General features: G+C 37.4%; 1 protein-coding gene across 7 annotated transcripts in view; it reads right to left on the bottom strand.

Moving 5' to 3' along the window:
• LOC129761989 (tyrosine-protein kinase Fer) overlaps window positions 1-15,563 on the bottom strand; it is a 119,870-nt gene extending 104,307 nt beyond the window's left edge. For 4 of the 7 annotated variants that reach the window (XM_055759904.1, XM_055759905.1, XM_055759900.1 and 1 more), the window contains exon 1: window positions 15,381-15,563. The gene's annotated coding sequence lies outside the window, so the exon portion shown is untranslated. Of the gene's footprint in view, window positions 1-14,338; window positions 14,607-15,380 lie in introns of those variants that run through there. The other 3 variants (XM_055759898.1, XM_055759901.1, XM_055759902.1) reach the window with 1 other exon arrangement.
• Between the last annotated feature and the right edge of the window lie 1,996 nt (window positions 15,564-17,559).

Below are 17,559 nucleotides of genomic sequence, written 5' to 3'. Positions count from 1 at the left end.
CATCATGCAGTCCAAAGGATTATGAGAAAACCTTTTCATGATTTATATTGTTGTATTGATACGACAACCCATAAATAAGAAAAATGAATTCAAAAAAACCTTCATTTTATTTTTTATACAGATTTTTTTTGCTAAAAATACAGATATAACGATTTTTTCGGAAAATTTTACAGAATTTAAAGTGGCAACCCTGCATATAATCAACAATGTTTGAAGTCTTTCGACATATACAAGAACATTTAACTCATTCTCCGTACAGGTCAAAAATATATCTTTTCCTATTTTTAAGCATTGAAAACTCAAAACGGCACCGAAACGCTAGAATGAAGGAAACAGCAAAAGGTCACCGTGCAACCAAATTGCCAGCGTAGTAACACCTTTCATTTGACACTACTAAAACTCGGTAGATAGCACCATTCTCGTGATCCAAGGGGTAATCGGTTCAGGGCCACCTGTCCGATTAGGGCAACCTCCCCCTACAGCTTTATGTCTAGATTAAACAGTTTCCAAAATATCTCAAATAGCTTTTATTAAAATTAACCTTCTTGTTTCCATCGAAGCACTCCTTCTTGGCATGTAATGAAATGCAAAATATAGCTGATGTTACGGAACGTCGAATAAAACTGGCGAACCTTCTGCTGAGGGAAGGAAGCTTTCTATACGACTGCATAGTTGATCATTGCCCACCGCAAATTGTCGAATTCTGACGACTTGTAGTGGTGGAAAACATGGAAACTAAACTTTCGTTGGCAAATTCTATATTTCTTCATAATTGTTGGCGAGCCAAGCAACACATGGGGCATCCGAACCGGTGGCATCTATTACTTCACCTGAAGCTATTTGCTTTGACGGAAAAATTCTCTGAAGACAGGGAAAAGGTTCCCTTTCTGGGCGCAAAAATATGCAGAATAACTTTTTTCTCCGAATCCCCAAGTGTAACAATATTATGTTGATTACAGTTATACGGAAGGAGAAGTTCTCTATAGCTTTATTGGCACTGATGCGGGCCTGTGAAGGACAAATTCCAATAACCGAAACTGTTGTTTACATAGACACTGTTTGGATAACTTTATTCATCGATAAACTAGCGCTGTCATAAATAAACTCAACAAAACGACGTCACACGACGTCTCGTGTACTTGTTGTTCGTTGATGAAACCGGGTTGGAGAAGCCACGGAGGGATAAATTACGAACCAAAAAAAAAACAAAAATAAAAATATTTCAGCACAAGTCAGTGAGAACGGCAGCAGTAGCAGAACCACACACCGGTGGAGGCGCAACAGTATGGGGAACAAAGTTGGGCGTTGTTGCTCGCAAGAATGGATCTCGAGAGGGTAGAAGCTAGACGACGACAACGACGAAGGTGGTGGGGGTGACGAGAAACATACAACCAATGTTGCTGCCGATGGTGACGATGATGATGGTGGCGACGACGGCAGCGGTGGCGGTGGTGACCGTAATGGTCTTGTTTTATTATTCTTAGAAAACGCACAAAACCCGCTCGAGACCGGCCTCAGCAACATGTTGGGGTTAATATCCTGGAGGCGCTGCTGTGGTGATGCGGAGTGGGAATGAACTAGTCAGCGAGAGCATAAAGAAGCCCAGCAATCATCGCATCGGATGGCTCTCGGATGGTCACGGGGGGATCTTCGGGAGGTAGCGGAAAGAACTGAGATCCTTCCGAGAAAACAGAACCAGATTAGCAGTTTATTTAGTGTTGAATAACTACTTCGAAAAAGAAATTTATCATTGTTTCGTGTGTGCACTTGCATTGACTCCTTTTAATGATAATTTATGGACTCCCACAGCTGCATCGTGATTATGAACTCCCGGACTAGTTCTACGGGATATTGAATCATGTGTAATTTCCACGCATATGCAACAATGTCATGATCAAGTCAATCGGGTTCCTCTTCGCGAACCGTCCAACAAGTTATGGTCGTATTGCCGATAAATTGATTCAATCCGGTTATGTCCCCCCGGATTCTCAGAAATCGTACCGTGGCGTAAGCTGTTTTTCTTTGTCAAGACCATCCGCAGGTTACCATCTCGATTGGATTTAAGCTTTTTGAAAGTGGTACCTAAACTCAATGGTTATAAGCGTGATGTTGCTGTTAGAACTGGGATATCAGATGGTCCAGTTTCTCACAGCACAAATTAGCAATATTGTCAACAACCCATATTAAGGAGAGGGTTGATTGAAGAATCGATTTTTGACAGTGAACAGTTGAAGAATGGCAGGGTGACTCGAGCAGCAACGGAAAGGATAGATGATGGAATAAAATGTCTACTCACGATACTTCGATTTTATGCGGAGTTTTCGAAGATATTTCAATATTAAACGCCGTCTTTTGTGTTCTCGAAACTTTTGATTTAGGACAACGTATTTGATTTCTATATAGGGGGAGAGGATTACTAATTACCTAAAAAAATGGGCCAAACGATGTTTCAAAATTCTGAGAAAAACACATATCAAAAACAAGTACATTTGAATGAAAATTATGTTTTGATGAATCTGAAAATTCAAAAACTTGGAAAATTAAAAAAAAGTCCAAAAAATATTAATTGTTTATATACTTTTTATGATATGTCGCGGTACATCATAGTAAGATGCACTTTAAGTATTTTTTTCAAATTTTCATTTCCAAGAATGACGTGCAAAAAAAGAAAACTACGTTTTTCACCATAGCTCTTATAGGGAACCATATAGAGCAGGGATGGCCAAACGGTAGTCAGCGATCTACCGGTCACCCTCGTAGGTATTCCTAGGTTTAGGATATTGTCATCTCCAAACGCAATGGATTAAATATCCATCAACCTTTTTCCGTGATCATTTTCTATAGTTTTTATGCTAACCTCAATAAAACATATTAGTTGTAAGAGTAGATATTCCTTCATCAAAGTTTCCGTTTCAATATTTTCTTTCAGATTGTTAGTTATTTTAAATTAACACATCCAGTTGTTCAACCATAACTTGTAATAAAGCAGAAAATTGTCACTAGAAATAATTTCAACAATGTTTTCCCCGGGCATATCATTTGTTAAATGACCAATTGAAAATGCTGGAAACATCCGGCATAAGGTTTAGAGAATCAAGAAAAAAATACTTTTGGAGAGAACTTCGCCTTTGAAGACTACGAATGCGATTTTAAATGAAGTATTGTTATTATTATTTTAAAAGTATGATAAGATTTCCTTCAAGAAGTGATGCAGTGATGAATGAGAAATATCTAAAATTGAAGTTTGGCCCCATTATGTAGTTCTAATTGAACAGAATTTCACTCGTTAGCCTTATTTTGCTGTTATACAGTTGGGTGAAAGCTGTCAGCATAATTTTTCGAGCTGTTTGGTTCGCATGTTGCATTCTTGATTATTTGCTTTGGGAAACGTTTTGAAGCCTGGTGGCCAGAAACTGCATGTGCGCATGGAGCAAATAAAGGTTTACATTTCAGGGAGTAAACGCATTTTTACATAAAAATAATGAACTATGATTAAATTTTCCGTATAGAATGAATATTCTCTAGTTTTCTGCAAGAAATATAGAACAGATCTTTTTTTTCTGTTATGGGTTTCCTATGATGAATGATGATGAGATTTTTGTGGATATATTGAAATAGTTTTAACACTAGTCGAGTAAGAGTAAGTACTACAAATTCTAATAAGCAAAGAAAATCAATAAATTATTTTCTAAATTATATAAAAGAACAAGTTAATCTTAAGTTGGTAGTGTCCGAACCTTGATTTATTTCACATGCAGACATGCAGAGAGTTAAGAGAAAACAACGTAAAAAATGGAATCTACATGCGATTCTACATGATAAACTATACATAACGCTTAGTTCTAGGATAACATAACCAATTTGGATGTAACTATAATATAACCATTTTGGATGTCGAAATAAAAAAAAACTGAAAACAAAATTTGGTACTTGAATTTTTTCAAGTTTATTGACTATATTTCTTGACAGTAAGATACACTTCCAGATTTTTTTTCAAATTTCTATCTAAAAGCTATTGAGAATGGCAAGGAAAACAATAAAAATTCCACCATAGAACGTATGGTGCACCATGTAGGGATTAAAAAAAAACAAAACTTCCTATTTGGTACCATATAGAATATTTCCAATATGGCTGGTAATTTGGTTAGGGTCACTTTTACTACATCATCCAGCAAGATTCTGATATTCCCAGATAGTTCATCCAACTACCTATTATTTGCTGTAGATCAATAAAAAATTGCTCAACCGGTTTAAAGTTTACAAATTAAAAAAAAGTTTTATCGGCAAAGGTTTTGGCACAGTAAGGAAGTAAAAAGTACCTCCAAACCAAATCACCAGCTCTATGGAAAATATAGTATAAGGTATCAAATATGAAATTTTGGCTATTTTATGAAACCCATATGGTTGTGCTTCCGTGGCCGAGTGGTTAGCGTCCCACACTATCATGTTCAGGTTCGATTCCCGTTCTGGCTGGGGGATTTTGCGTCAAAGAAAATTCTTCCGGTTTGCACTGTGGTCACGCGTATTCTAGAGCTTGCCACTCCAGAGTACATGCGAGGCGTTTTATTCGGCGTAGAAATCTCAACCAAATACTACTAATAAAAATGACGAAAGTAATGCTACGTTGAGAAGGCAAAAGTTCCACTGGAACGTTAGTGCCATCCAAGAAGAAGAAGATGTGGTTCAATATAGGAGGAAACGTACTGTTCAATTTTGTGCGGGTCATTCTCAAAAGCTTCGAGAAAAAAATAGAAAAAAACCTGAAAGTACATCTTATTACGGTGCATCTAGAAATATCATCAAAATTTTTGTTGATCACGAATTAAAGTAGCAAAAAAAATCTTGCTCTTTTTTTGGGATTTAGAGATCCAGTACAAAAATTTTCAAAATTCAAAAGTTTTGCGCGTCACAGTGTTTTTATTGTTCGCAATTTTTTTTAAATTTTTCCCGAAAATCTATGAATGCATAATGTATTCGTTGTGACCGTATTTTTTTGCATTTCTAAATTTGTTTTTTTTCTTAATTTACTCGCATGATTGTGTTTTTGTGATATTACTCATAATATACTTCGATCTAGGTATATCTAGTCTCTAGTAATGAGGCTTGTACAGCTGTCCGCTCTCTCTCTCTCTCTCTCTCTCTCTCTCTTTCTCTCCTCCCTCTTTTTCTCTTTCTCTATCTCTTTCCTTCTCTCTTTTTTCAGGATGATTTTACACATACATCAGATGTCCACATTTTCAGTCTTACAAATTTAAACACATAAATACAATAAAATGATCGTTTCCATGAAAATAAAAAAACGGGTAGGTTATTGTGGGGAACATAAACAAAGGGACGTAGGACTACACTATGGGCTGTCGATAAAAATAATCTATTAGCAAATTTACATCTCCAACGACGCAACTTCTAACTATAGTTTCCGGCACAAAGGTCATATAAATTTCATGATCGATTGGAATTGAATCTCCAACGACCAATAAGCAAAAAAAACTCCAAAATTCACACAAGGGAGAGCCTGCGAACAAGCAAACAAAAACTAGTTTACTGTTTTTACTATTTCGGATGTCATTTTAAAATGCACCGAGCTGTTGCATTGAATTGTATTGTAATAACTCTTCTGTGAAAGGTTTGGTGGCCCTGAAAACGCGCCGATGGATTCACGAGAACAAACTGCTATATGTTGAAATTTGTGTCCTTATTTTGCTAATGCACTCTTCTAGACGAACTCTGAATGCAGCCACAGGCAATTTCGCATCAGTGTCCTCACTGTGTGTTGGATCGATTACACGAAAGCGCTGGATAATGGTTATCACCTGGAGGCAACTGCCAAATTTATTTGATTCGATTGACGGTAGAATTACAAGGAGAGGGGCTTACGATTCAATGTTTCGCTTTTATTCATATTATATTTCGCTGTTATTCTGGTTGAACCTTTTGGTCGGAACCATTTGAGGAGCACAAATTGGACCAATTGAAACTAGGCACATAGCGCGGATAACGCTTGACATTTCACCATTATTTAATGGTTTATCTCAAGAAAAATTAAATGTTATTCATTATGATAGATGCGTAGAAATATTTCCTACCAATTGATGCAAACTCCTTTGCGATCTATTAAAAAAACGTTCGAGTAATAAGCTTTCGAAATCTTTCATTTTTTTTCTATATGTTCAGTGTTTAGAAAATTCATTCGTTGTCACACATTTTAACATATAAAAAGGCTTCTGCTGTTAACATTTTCCACGAACATATTTCTTACGTGTAAAACAAATGTTTATTGTTTTATATTTCTTCGCAATACCCAAATTGACTGATTAAAAATTGTAATTGAATTTGATGAAGTTTTATCTTCTATACTCCTCATTTCTTGTTCCTGTGAATAACGGTATACAGATTTTCAAGGTCTAACATCTTGTTGAATTTTTTGACAATCATCGATTTTAATATCTCGACAATTTTCTTAATAATCAACATCAACAAGCTATAACTTTCAGGTATTAGAATATTTTAGGTACATATTTTTATCATGGTGTGTAGGTGTAGTGGGCAGCAATATCAGGAAGAAATGAAACATCGAATTTTCCCTGTTTTTTTCAAAGATTTTCTAGACTAACACAATTTTTTGCCAATCAACTTTCAAAACTGCTTTTCGATTTGCGTTGCGATGGTTGAAATCTGAAATCTGATTGATAAGGTTCATAGGATTTACTATTGAGTTGGTTAGCAAAAAAATGTGTTAGTCCAGAAAATCTTTGAAAAGACAGAGAAAAATCGTGGTTTCATTTCTTCTCGATATTGTTGTCCACTACACTCACACGTTAAGATAAAAATATGTACGTTGAATATACTAATACCTGCAGCTTGTAGCTTCAAAACGTCATGTCAAAACACTTAAAATTTCAGACTTCGCACACTGTTTCTCTATTTTTTTATATCAGGTGTATTTCAGCATGAAAACTCTATTCTATTAACACAAAAATCATTTAACTACCAATCTGTAATGTCGTTTAAATCATTGGCCAGATAATGTGAATGGCATGAGCAAAATGAAAAACACATGAGCCTACCACTCACTGACAAATTTCGGAAAGGCCTATAAAACATACTACGGAACTCGCTTTCGCGAATAATCGGGGTTCTACTGTACTTCCTTTGCATTGACATCTTAGGATCAAATTGTAGAATTCGTATTTATCCTCCAATAATAAAATACAAAACATATTACTTAATATTTTAATTTATTTATTACCCAAATATATGCTACTCATTTCATTCTTACAAGCAAGACACAAATAGTTGTACTTTGAATTCTTTTCTAACGCGAAAATCGTGTAATTTCGAGTAAATCGCATACAAAATCGAGTAATTTCGAGAGAACCACACAAAAAAATCATCCTTTGGCGAAAAAGCTCACAACTCACAAATGTAAAAAACGGACAGATTTGGCAAAGAGACCTATTTTTCAAAACCGCCCCCCAATGAAATGCCAAATAAAAAGAATACGGATCTAAAACAATTCCATAATGGTTTCGGATCATTTTTATTTCTTTATTGCGTCCTTTTTCCATGGAATTTCCGAATATAAAAGTGTCGGAAAGAGTCGCTTCTGCTTTGAATGATTCAGTGAAAAGCAATTGCTGGAAATGGTTCGATGAAATTAAAAACGGAAAACTTTTGAATCTACACAGTAGAAATTCTCGCAACTCGTATAGATATAAATCAACTGATATCGATGATAATGGGCAATAACAAACGAAACAGGATAGATCCACTTTCCCTTTGATCTGTTTTAGATTTTCATCCACGCCACTTGCCCACGTGGATGAGAATCCGAATCTCCGACCAGTCAACATCGAGGGAAAACATGTTCCATTCACTAAATAAAATCCATTACAAGGAAGCACTCATCGAATAGGAATGAATGCGAACACGATCTCAGACATGATTGCCCAAGAAGTGGACAAGCAAAAAAAAACTTGTAGCTGTGAAATGTTATATCTCCAAATCGATGAAATGGAGGAAGTTATTTTCGAGTCAATTAAATATTTTATTGTGTTGCTGCTAAGGGTGTGGATCACTTTTCGACACTTCTGCCGAAACGCGGACGAATGGATGGAGGGAGGGCTCTCTGAACGAGAGACGCACACAGATCGAAGCGAAGAAAAAAAAAATCGAGCAAAGTATGTGCTGAAGGGTAATAAAGCAATTAACATTTGTTAGAGTCGTGAGTTATTGCTCCTCTGGAAGTCATTGACGGCGATGGCATGCTGACGAGTTTCAATTTGCTGCAAGGTTCATTTCCATCAGCGACAAAATATTAAATTTGAATGCCCTCTTGGCGTCAATTTAGTTAGCCTGTGGGATCGCCTAATTCATGTTCCAGCGTACCATCCGTCACCGTCTGATGCATATACCGCGCACATACGACGAGTATTTTGCGCCACACGAAAGTCTTTTCCTCACGCTCGTTGCTGGGCATTAATATGGCTGGATGCTGGCAGAATACGGGATCTCGCTGGTAAACAAAGCCACGTAAAAAGGAAAGAAAAGGGAAAAAAGCACAGCAATAAAAACATTATTCCACCAACCCATCCATAACACACAGGTACGCAAGGAACCGGATTAGAAGGGAACGAAAGGTACGAGGAGCATAATAAACCCTCACCTCACCTGCAGAGCACCATACCTCCGCACATGGTGGGATTCGCTTGACTAACACACCCACACACCCACAGTGGGCTCTTCGGAACCACCTTCGCCAGCGGTGCAATTGCTTGAAATACACCCCAATTGTGATCGGTGGTGAATTTAGCATATAATAAAATTACACTAAAAACGATTAAAATAACAATTACCAGGACCTGTGTCAGAAACGGGTCGGATTAGTGGTAGAGGAGGTGTGTTGAGGCCGAGATTCGGCCTATTTCTACCTTGCATGTGTGAGAGTTGCAGGCTTGTGGCAGCGTGGACGGAGTGTGTGTGTCTGCCCGACACACGTTCGGAGAAATAGCGAATGATGGGATTTGTTTATGTTATCCACTGGTGCGGAAAGATTGACTCATTTTTGTTTTGTTGTTGTTGGTATTGTTGGAATAGATCAGGCAGCTTGCCTTTTTTTATGAATGAACTGTTGGATTTGTTTGTAATATGAAAATTCATCCAGAAAAAAACCACTAAGAGTCAATCGCACTCTTTTTTGCCAGTTCTGCAAGTTGAAATTGCTTGGTTGATGTTTTGGATGTTGCTAACAGGGTTCGATTTGAAAACAGTGATACAAACTCGAATTCGAACACCCACCATGCAGATCTCTTTTCTCTTCTTCTGAAAGTCGAAAACAAGCTTTTGGAACATTCTATTTAGATAAAGTCATAGTTTCTTATTGGTTACCCTTTTTTTTTGAGAACATAAAAATGAGCGCTCTATCATATGCAACAACGTTGTCGAAGACTGTTTTTGTCTAGAGAATAACTGTCGAGCTCTAAATGCTAATTTCCACTTAAATACATCTCCTGGACCATTTGGCACTGGTTTAGCCCCATCAGAAAATACGAAAAATTTCACGGAACAAATTATAACATACAGCATTGTTGGGTGAGGAACATATTTCAACATACAATTTACGATTGTTAAAGAAGAAGCACCCATTCTTTTCCCAATAATTATAAAAAATTAGTTTCATACAAATTAGAGAATGTCCTATCTAATCTAACTCTATCAATACTAGGACATGAATAGCTCTGAGGTAGCCTCATATTGGGTTCCAGCTAACACTCAATGTTTAAAAATGGTTCAAAAGAGCCGGTTCACTTATCAGAATCCAAGGAGAAGAGATGACTTCCACAAATCCACTTGTTCATTCCCCTTCCCCTTCCCTGAGAAGAAACAACACCCGTTGCGATCAGTTCACTACAGAATCCTCACAAACTTCACAAGGGAGCACTCATGGTTATGAGATATGCATCAATATGCCTCACCTGTCAATATAATTATTACGAGTCTCCACAGGCAAGGATAATATCGCCGAGGCAGGCTGGCTATTTCAACTTACGTAGGGACGGCTTTATTGATGAAGATTTTTTATGTAAATTTATGAATCGACGAATTGATACACAAAAACCAAAAAATGTCGATGTTGGAATATCTTTTAATCTGATTTTTTCAACTGTTTACTATCAAAAATAGACAGGATTAATAATTAATGATTCCGAATTCCATTGCAACTTGTTCAATCCGTTTGAAGTTCAGTTCGGTACATATAACAAATGGTTGTTCCAAAGCAGGGGTTTTCAAATGGTGCTCCGTGGAAAATTGGGGCTCGCGAAGTTAGAGGAAATGCAACCACTTGGAAACCAACATTGAAAAGAAATCTTTAATTTAATTTAACTAGGATAGCAAATTTTCTTGTTCACTCCGGTCCAGATGTCGTGCAACTGCGACGCGAAACCGTAACAGAACTGTTCCCAATAGAGTGCAAATAGGATTTATTTCTATCATTGAAGAAATGCAGGTGTTCTGTCAAATATTTTTGCTATGCAAAGTGCTCAGCCATAAAAAAAAATCTGAAAACCCCTGTTTTAGAACCACCATTTGGAGTATTGAATGAGTTGAATCTACGGATTTCTGAACAGTTACAAAATCTACTTAAAGTCCTACGTCAAATTTCCGTCCGTGCCTCTAAGCTCAGACACTGCAAATTTTTTCTTCAAATTTAAGAACAAAATGCCAAGCAAACGGTTATGCGTGAGCTAAAGCTTGGCATCCAAGAGCCAAGGAGAATTCGATGACATGGTTAAGGAAATCAACATTAGGGATGCTATGTTTTGAGTAACCAAGACTTGGTACGAGGTATCGGCTGATTCCATTATCAAGTCATGGATATCCCGTCGTTGGTTGTAGAAGAATTCATACTTTCTATTCTGCAGAAATTAATAAACTTCCCGCTTGGGTGATTTTCGGTTTTCAAAAAAACACATTTTGACGTCTGCGACAATAGTAAATGAAGTCCGATTGAGCTAATATCTTGGATAGGGTATTTTATCGTGCAAATCAAAATATCGCAAGAAGTCCCGTCTGAAAAATCAAGATGACCAGTTCCATTGGCACCCATAAGTTTTGCCTCGTATTCCGAAAAAACGACCAATTTTTGACACAAAAAATATTCGAGGTGATAGTAGATCTCGACATTTCATGCAATTTGAAGACATTTGTTATCAAAAAAAACTTTGAAGACCCCAATTTCATATATGATGTAATATGTCCTCAATCACGGTTGAATGTGATTTGAACGATTTTCCACAGGATGTAATGGGATTTTTAGCAATACTGAATTGATTAAAATTATAACCTTATGCGACCCACTAACTCCATCGACCTGATATGATATGATGTCGTTCAGACCGATTTTACGATAGTGTATATCACAAAATCGATGATTGTTCTGCCGAATTACGATTTAATCTGTAGTAATGAAGAAAATTGGAGTTTTCGCATTTTATACGATTACATAAATTGCAAACATTATATAGTCGGTGTTATGTCAGACCGGACCATGTGACATTTTAATGACTTCGAGAAAAACGAGTTTGAAGTTTGGTGTTATAAAGGGTTTTCATTTAGCGTTCAAAACAATTTCGATACGTTATTCGTGCTGTACGCGTGATTTTCCCAATCTGATAAATGTGGTATGTAGATAACAAAATGCTCAACCTAATGTCATCAATAACTCGAAATTTTCAATTTTGCTACTTGGTCCTCTCTGACTTAACACCGACCATATAGGATTGTTATTCGATCCCATATCGCATATAAAGATTTAGAATATGCCAATTTATACTATTTAATGTTTGTAGGGTCGACTATAGACATTCAACTCTCCCTAATTCGATGTTCTGTATCTCGATATTTTCCCTAACTCGATGGATTTCATGGCACATTCGATTTTACAAGCATTCTTCTCTCCATAACTCGATGCCTCTCTTACTCGATGTGTTTTGATTCATTTTTCCATGGATTTTCACCTCCCTAACTCGATTGATTTTCGCGTACATGTTTTTGTGCGTGAAGACGGAGTGTTCGTGTCATCAAACAATTTCTTTTCAAGTATGGAAAACCACGAGAAACCTTTCAAGCGAACAATCAAAACGCTAACCATTGCGCAAGGTTTGAGCATCATCGAGCAGGTCGAAAAATATGGACGGAAGGGGTCTGAAGCTGCAAATAATTTCAGTATTGCACAAAGTGCGGTATCAACACTACTCAAACTAAAGTAAAAATGGAATCGGAATGGAAAATTGTATCTAGCATATAAGGTTGGTCAGAATCGAGAAGCTGGAGCGGTCAATGAATTTTTGTCTTGTCAAGCTAGACAAAACAATTTACCCCTCTTCTATTCTTCGGAATATGGCTTGAGAATTTGTCCAGAAACTGGGAAATCCTAACTTTAAAGCACAACCAACATGGACGGGAGTGATATTCCGCTGGCATAATTAATGTGTCGTGAGCGATGTCGACGGTACAATACCGTTCGATTGCTCAATGTCTTTTAATACTTAGTGCAAAAAGGACCAAAACGTGATTTGTTGTGATCTGATGCCAGATACCGATATACTAGAAAGTGTTGAAAAACCTGAGAAAAACGCTGAAGATAGTAGTTCTATTGAGATGTTAATTCGAACGTTAAATCAAACCTGAAGAATATGTCCGGAATATTGAAATCAACTGAAAATGTTCCTGTGAAACTATTCGAACATTTCTTTGTGATTGAACAGTTCCTGCGTGATCGTTACAATTCAGTTTGAGTAACATACTTAATCAATATTTTCTTTGTTAACCTAGTGCCTCGTGCAAGTCGGACTCGATTATATACAAACTCGATGATATACAAACTCGATTATATATGATTCGATTATGTAAAATTTAGGACTCGATTGTATACAGTTTGAAAAAAAAAGTTTTTTTTTATAATTCAAATATGAATAATTTCAAGAAAAAAAAATAACCTTTCAGCATTAAGGTGAAATTTAAGTGGCTTTTATAAGTACAATGGGTTAAAAATCGCGATTTTTGAAGATTTCGATTGAATCTTCATCAGGAATTGTTTATATCGATATTGCAGCGAAATTAAGAGAGATAGAAGTTGGGCGTCAAAGAACAAATTAACCTCCATAGAGGTTAGAGAGCTTTAATTTAATTGATAGAAACAATCAAGTTTAGTATGAATTTTTAGGATAAATTACAAATAAAATTACAAATTAAAAAAAACTTTTAAATTTTCCACTTCAAAAATGTTTAATCCACTAATTTAGATGTTCCACTACTATATCCTGTACTAAATTTTCTCATCTTTCAAATGAAAGCAACAAAATCGGATTACGTAGCATACTTTTCAATGTAGAGTCAGTTTGAGCCAACAGAATCCGAAACAAAGAAAAAGTTCTATAAGTCTGTCATCGTTGAAATTCTAACATATGCGTAGAAGGATTTTTTTCGTGAAATATAACCGTCTATCACCTCCTGAAAGATTCTGGAAAAAATATTTTTTTTATATGAGAAAGGTGTTTTTTCACTTTAAGGGAATGAATCAAAAATTCAAATTCATACCATAATTGGGACACTTACCCTAATATATGACAATTTGAGACATAAAAAAAAATTAGGAAAAAATGTTCTGTATCTCGATACCTCCCTAACTCGATGGTCCCTTTGGATATCGAGTTAGGGAGAGTTGACTGTATTACTAAGTTATGGTTTACTGACGTTGATGTAATGATATGTTCATATCTTTCATTCCAACCTCGAAGGTTGACATTGTTCACGAATCTCGCGTGATTTCCTCGTCGACTCTATAATTTTTTAAATGACACTGCTATGCGCCGTGACCTACTTCTCTGGTCATCAAATTATGCAATTATGGCCGGTTTCTACCACTTTCTTCGGAATCAATAATAATAATGACATATTACCGATACAGCAATCGGGATCCGCTTTTGTTTTGACCAAAACTCCGACGACGACAACGGCGACCACCGCCATCGAATTCTACGCAAACCCTGCGCCCTCTTCCCTACGGCGCAGCCTTCCGGGGAGGGATCGACTTCGACAGCGCCGTGTCTTGGTTGATCAGTTGGCAAGTTGTTCTGCGGGAACTCCAAGTCCTCCCTCCTGATACCCTGCGCCCAAGGGTATATGTGTGTGGCAAGTATGGAAATCAAGTCAATCAGGTTCTGGTCGCGGTTCACTTCGACTTCTTTTTGTTCGTTTCACACTAACACAAACACACGCACACACATATACATTCACATCCACAACCATATGGTTGAACACTTTAAATTTATCTTACCCCGCCGCTTCCACGGTGGGACGTGCACCTCGACCTGTCCAAACTTCGGAGTACTTGTTCCCTCAAGCGGGGATGGTTATTTTTCGCTGCTTTTATCCCTTGACTTGGGTGCAATCTTGAACCACTTATGGACTCTTCCTCAAAACAAAACAAAAACGATGAGTTCTATTATCCACAATATGCTTTCTTTCTCCCTCGCTCGCTATGAAGCTGTGCAGTTGAGGAGGGCATTTGTGGTCAGCCGTTCAAAATCTTAGGGATGACAATCGCGGATGATAAAACGGCCCAATAACAACTAAATCATCTAACGAGTGCGGCTACTGCTGTTAGAGTGTTGTTCTCCGCGTTTTATGAGGCGATGATGAAATACAGCAGAAATATTCATATTGAATCATTGCCACAAATAAACACGCGCACGTTGTGTACCCCATTTTTTTTCACTGACACTGACACTTTTTTGTTTACTTCTAAATTTAAAACGTAACACTCTTCTCTTGCTTTGGTGGCGCTTACCGCGCGATCCAGTCTACTCAGAAATAGGTTCAAGTCGATGGATGCGAACGTTGACAACCAATCCCTTAAGAGTGGATCGCTCGATCCACTTCTTCAAAGATCAAAATCGGGTGAAATTTAGTACTGATTGATCATTCATCCCAAAAAAAAGGGCAACCGAGGGGAGAAAAGAGTGGATCGCTGATCAACATTTGTGTGATCAAGGGAAAACAACCGAAAAGGGGGGCATTGGGTGGAAAGTGCTTTAAACCTTTCTCACACACCTTCGAACGTGTGTTTGCGTGTGGGGCAAAACACACACAAACACGCGCACACCTATACCTCCCCAGAGCATAAACAGAAGAAATTTAAGAAAATAATAAAAAATAAAGAGAAAAAACCGGACACGGGTCGGTCGCGAGTGAGACACCGTAGACGATTTGGTGTTTACTGGCTGTGGTGTCTCCTGCAGTAGGATACCGTGCCGTATTTCTAGTGTCGTTCGCAACTCGCTGCTGTACCAGGCGTCGCATGGAAGATAAACACAAACCTTTTTTCGTATTGCTCCTCCGCCCACTACTCTCGCACTCAAATCACACGGCACACCGAAGAAGACAAAACAAAACTTCACTACAGACTACCAAGAAACACCGCGACAAATATCGAAATGTGACACACAGCTCGAAACCGAAAGTACGAGATACGAAAGTACACGCGTCCGCACGGTACCAAGTTCACCACACGAATGATTCTGCGTTGAACTGTGTGGTGAGATGAAACGGAGAGAAAGCGAATTCGCATTCCAACAAGGGACCACAAGAAAGGTGTTTTCGGAGAGCGGTCGCAGTAGGGCTTATGTGTGTGTTGAGAGAAAATGTATGAATGAACGAATGAGAAATCAAAACAAGCATTACAAGATACCACGCAGGGTGATATTCAGCGGGTGAACCGTGGAATTAAAATTTTCAACAAATATTTATACTTGAATTTGTCAACGCGTACCATGGGGGCAAAGGTACTCACGTATCAAGCAAATATTCTAGTCTAGAAATTTGAAAGAATCCAATAAAAGTTATTCATTTTTCTGAACTTTAGGCATATACCCTAGAAAGGATTTTTTGAAAATCCCATTATTTGCCGAGCTACAGCCATTTTAGTGATGCGGTATCTTATCTATTATGGCCATAACAATTGATAACAATTTAAATGCGTTTTTCTCGCAACTGATTTTTTTAAACTGGTGTACACGATATCCCCAGGTCCACTGAACCGATTTATGTCGAATTTATATGAATACAATCTGTATGCATCTCTCTATCGCATGAGCCAATAAACAAATTATATATTTTTAAATTTTACTATTTTTCAAAATCGAGAAACGTAGAAAAAACGTTTTAAACGGCTTTTGACATAGAACCGTGTCTTTCAGGAAGGTTGCCAAATCAGAAAACAGGTAACGTTTTTTATGAAATAAAGTTCATGTTAATAACTATTTTCACAACGAGTGGATTCTGATTATTCGAATACCAATCGAATCGGAAATTCTCTAAGATTTGTCTGAAATGCTATACATTATGATTACCTAATCCCTAAACAGTTCAAATTAATGAAAACTGGAAGCATTCCGATTTTCCCATACATTGGAAATGGGAATCAAGCAAATTGAGCCAAATTTGGGATGTGAGGATTTTTGGGTAAGAGAAGTGTTTCTGTGATGGTATGACATCCCTCCCTCCTCTGGAATGGAGAGGGGTCTCATAAAAATAACACACATATTTCAACCAAACACATTCCAACCAAACATGACAATTGAAAATTTTCGGAAATCCATTTGATGCCATTTTATGTTTGCGCTAAAAAAATTGATCTTCGTTCGAAATTGGAAATGGATGTTAATGTGATAAAACGCATTCCTATATCACCTTCTATCTATATAAATAAATATGGATCGCCAAAAGTGTTGATAAGAGCCAAACTCGAGAAAGGAATTGTCCGATTTGGAGCTCTTTTTTTATTTTATCATATTTTATTTATCAAACATTTATTCCATGTAACGAAGAAACATATTATTTGCAAGTGGTCTACGGACTACGTCTTTCATTTCTATACTGGGGTGTAAGTTGAAAGTTTCGAAAACGAAAGCGTTACGCCGGAGCAACGATATTTTGAGCGTTAATACCTCCTAAACAACTGAACGAAATGGTATGATAAACACTTCATTCAGAAGATAAAATGTCTACACGTTATATGCTTATTACTTCTTGATCCAAAAACTTGTTTCAATAGCCCTAAAATTACAGAACAGGCTATTGAAATAACACCAATCGGTATAAGCAAGTGTCGCTCGGAAATCCTCTCAGTTATGATTGCGCATGATTGCTTGAGGTAAGATCGCTGGAATGAAAGGATGTTCCCCTAACACAGACTTCAATACCATGGAGCCAGGGGAAATCGGCATTGCAAAATAGATGCAAACATCGGGTACTTTTGTCGGAACATGGAACTGCAAGTCTCTCAATTTTCTTGCGAGTACCCGAATTCTTTCGGAAATATTGAGAGCCCGCAATTTCAACATCGTAGCGCTGCAGGAGGTGTGCTGGAAAGGTTCGATGGTGCGATCGTTCCATGGTGGATATACCATCTATCAGAGCTGCGGCAACACACACGAGCTGGGTACAGCTTTCATCGTGATGGGGGAGATGCAAAAACGGGTGATTGGTTGGTGGCCG

This window comes from Toxorhynchites rutilus, chromosome 1, assembly GCF_029784135.1.
Source record: "Toxorhynchites rutilus septentrionalis strain SRP chromosome 1, ASM2978413v1, whole genome shotgun sequence".
Lineage (NCBI taxonomy): Eukaryota > Metazoa > Arthropoda > Insecta > Diptera > Culicidae > Toxorhynchites > Toxorhynchites rutilus.
This window is presented reverse-complemented; position numbering and strand designations above follow the sequence as displayed.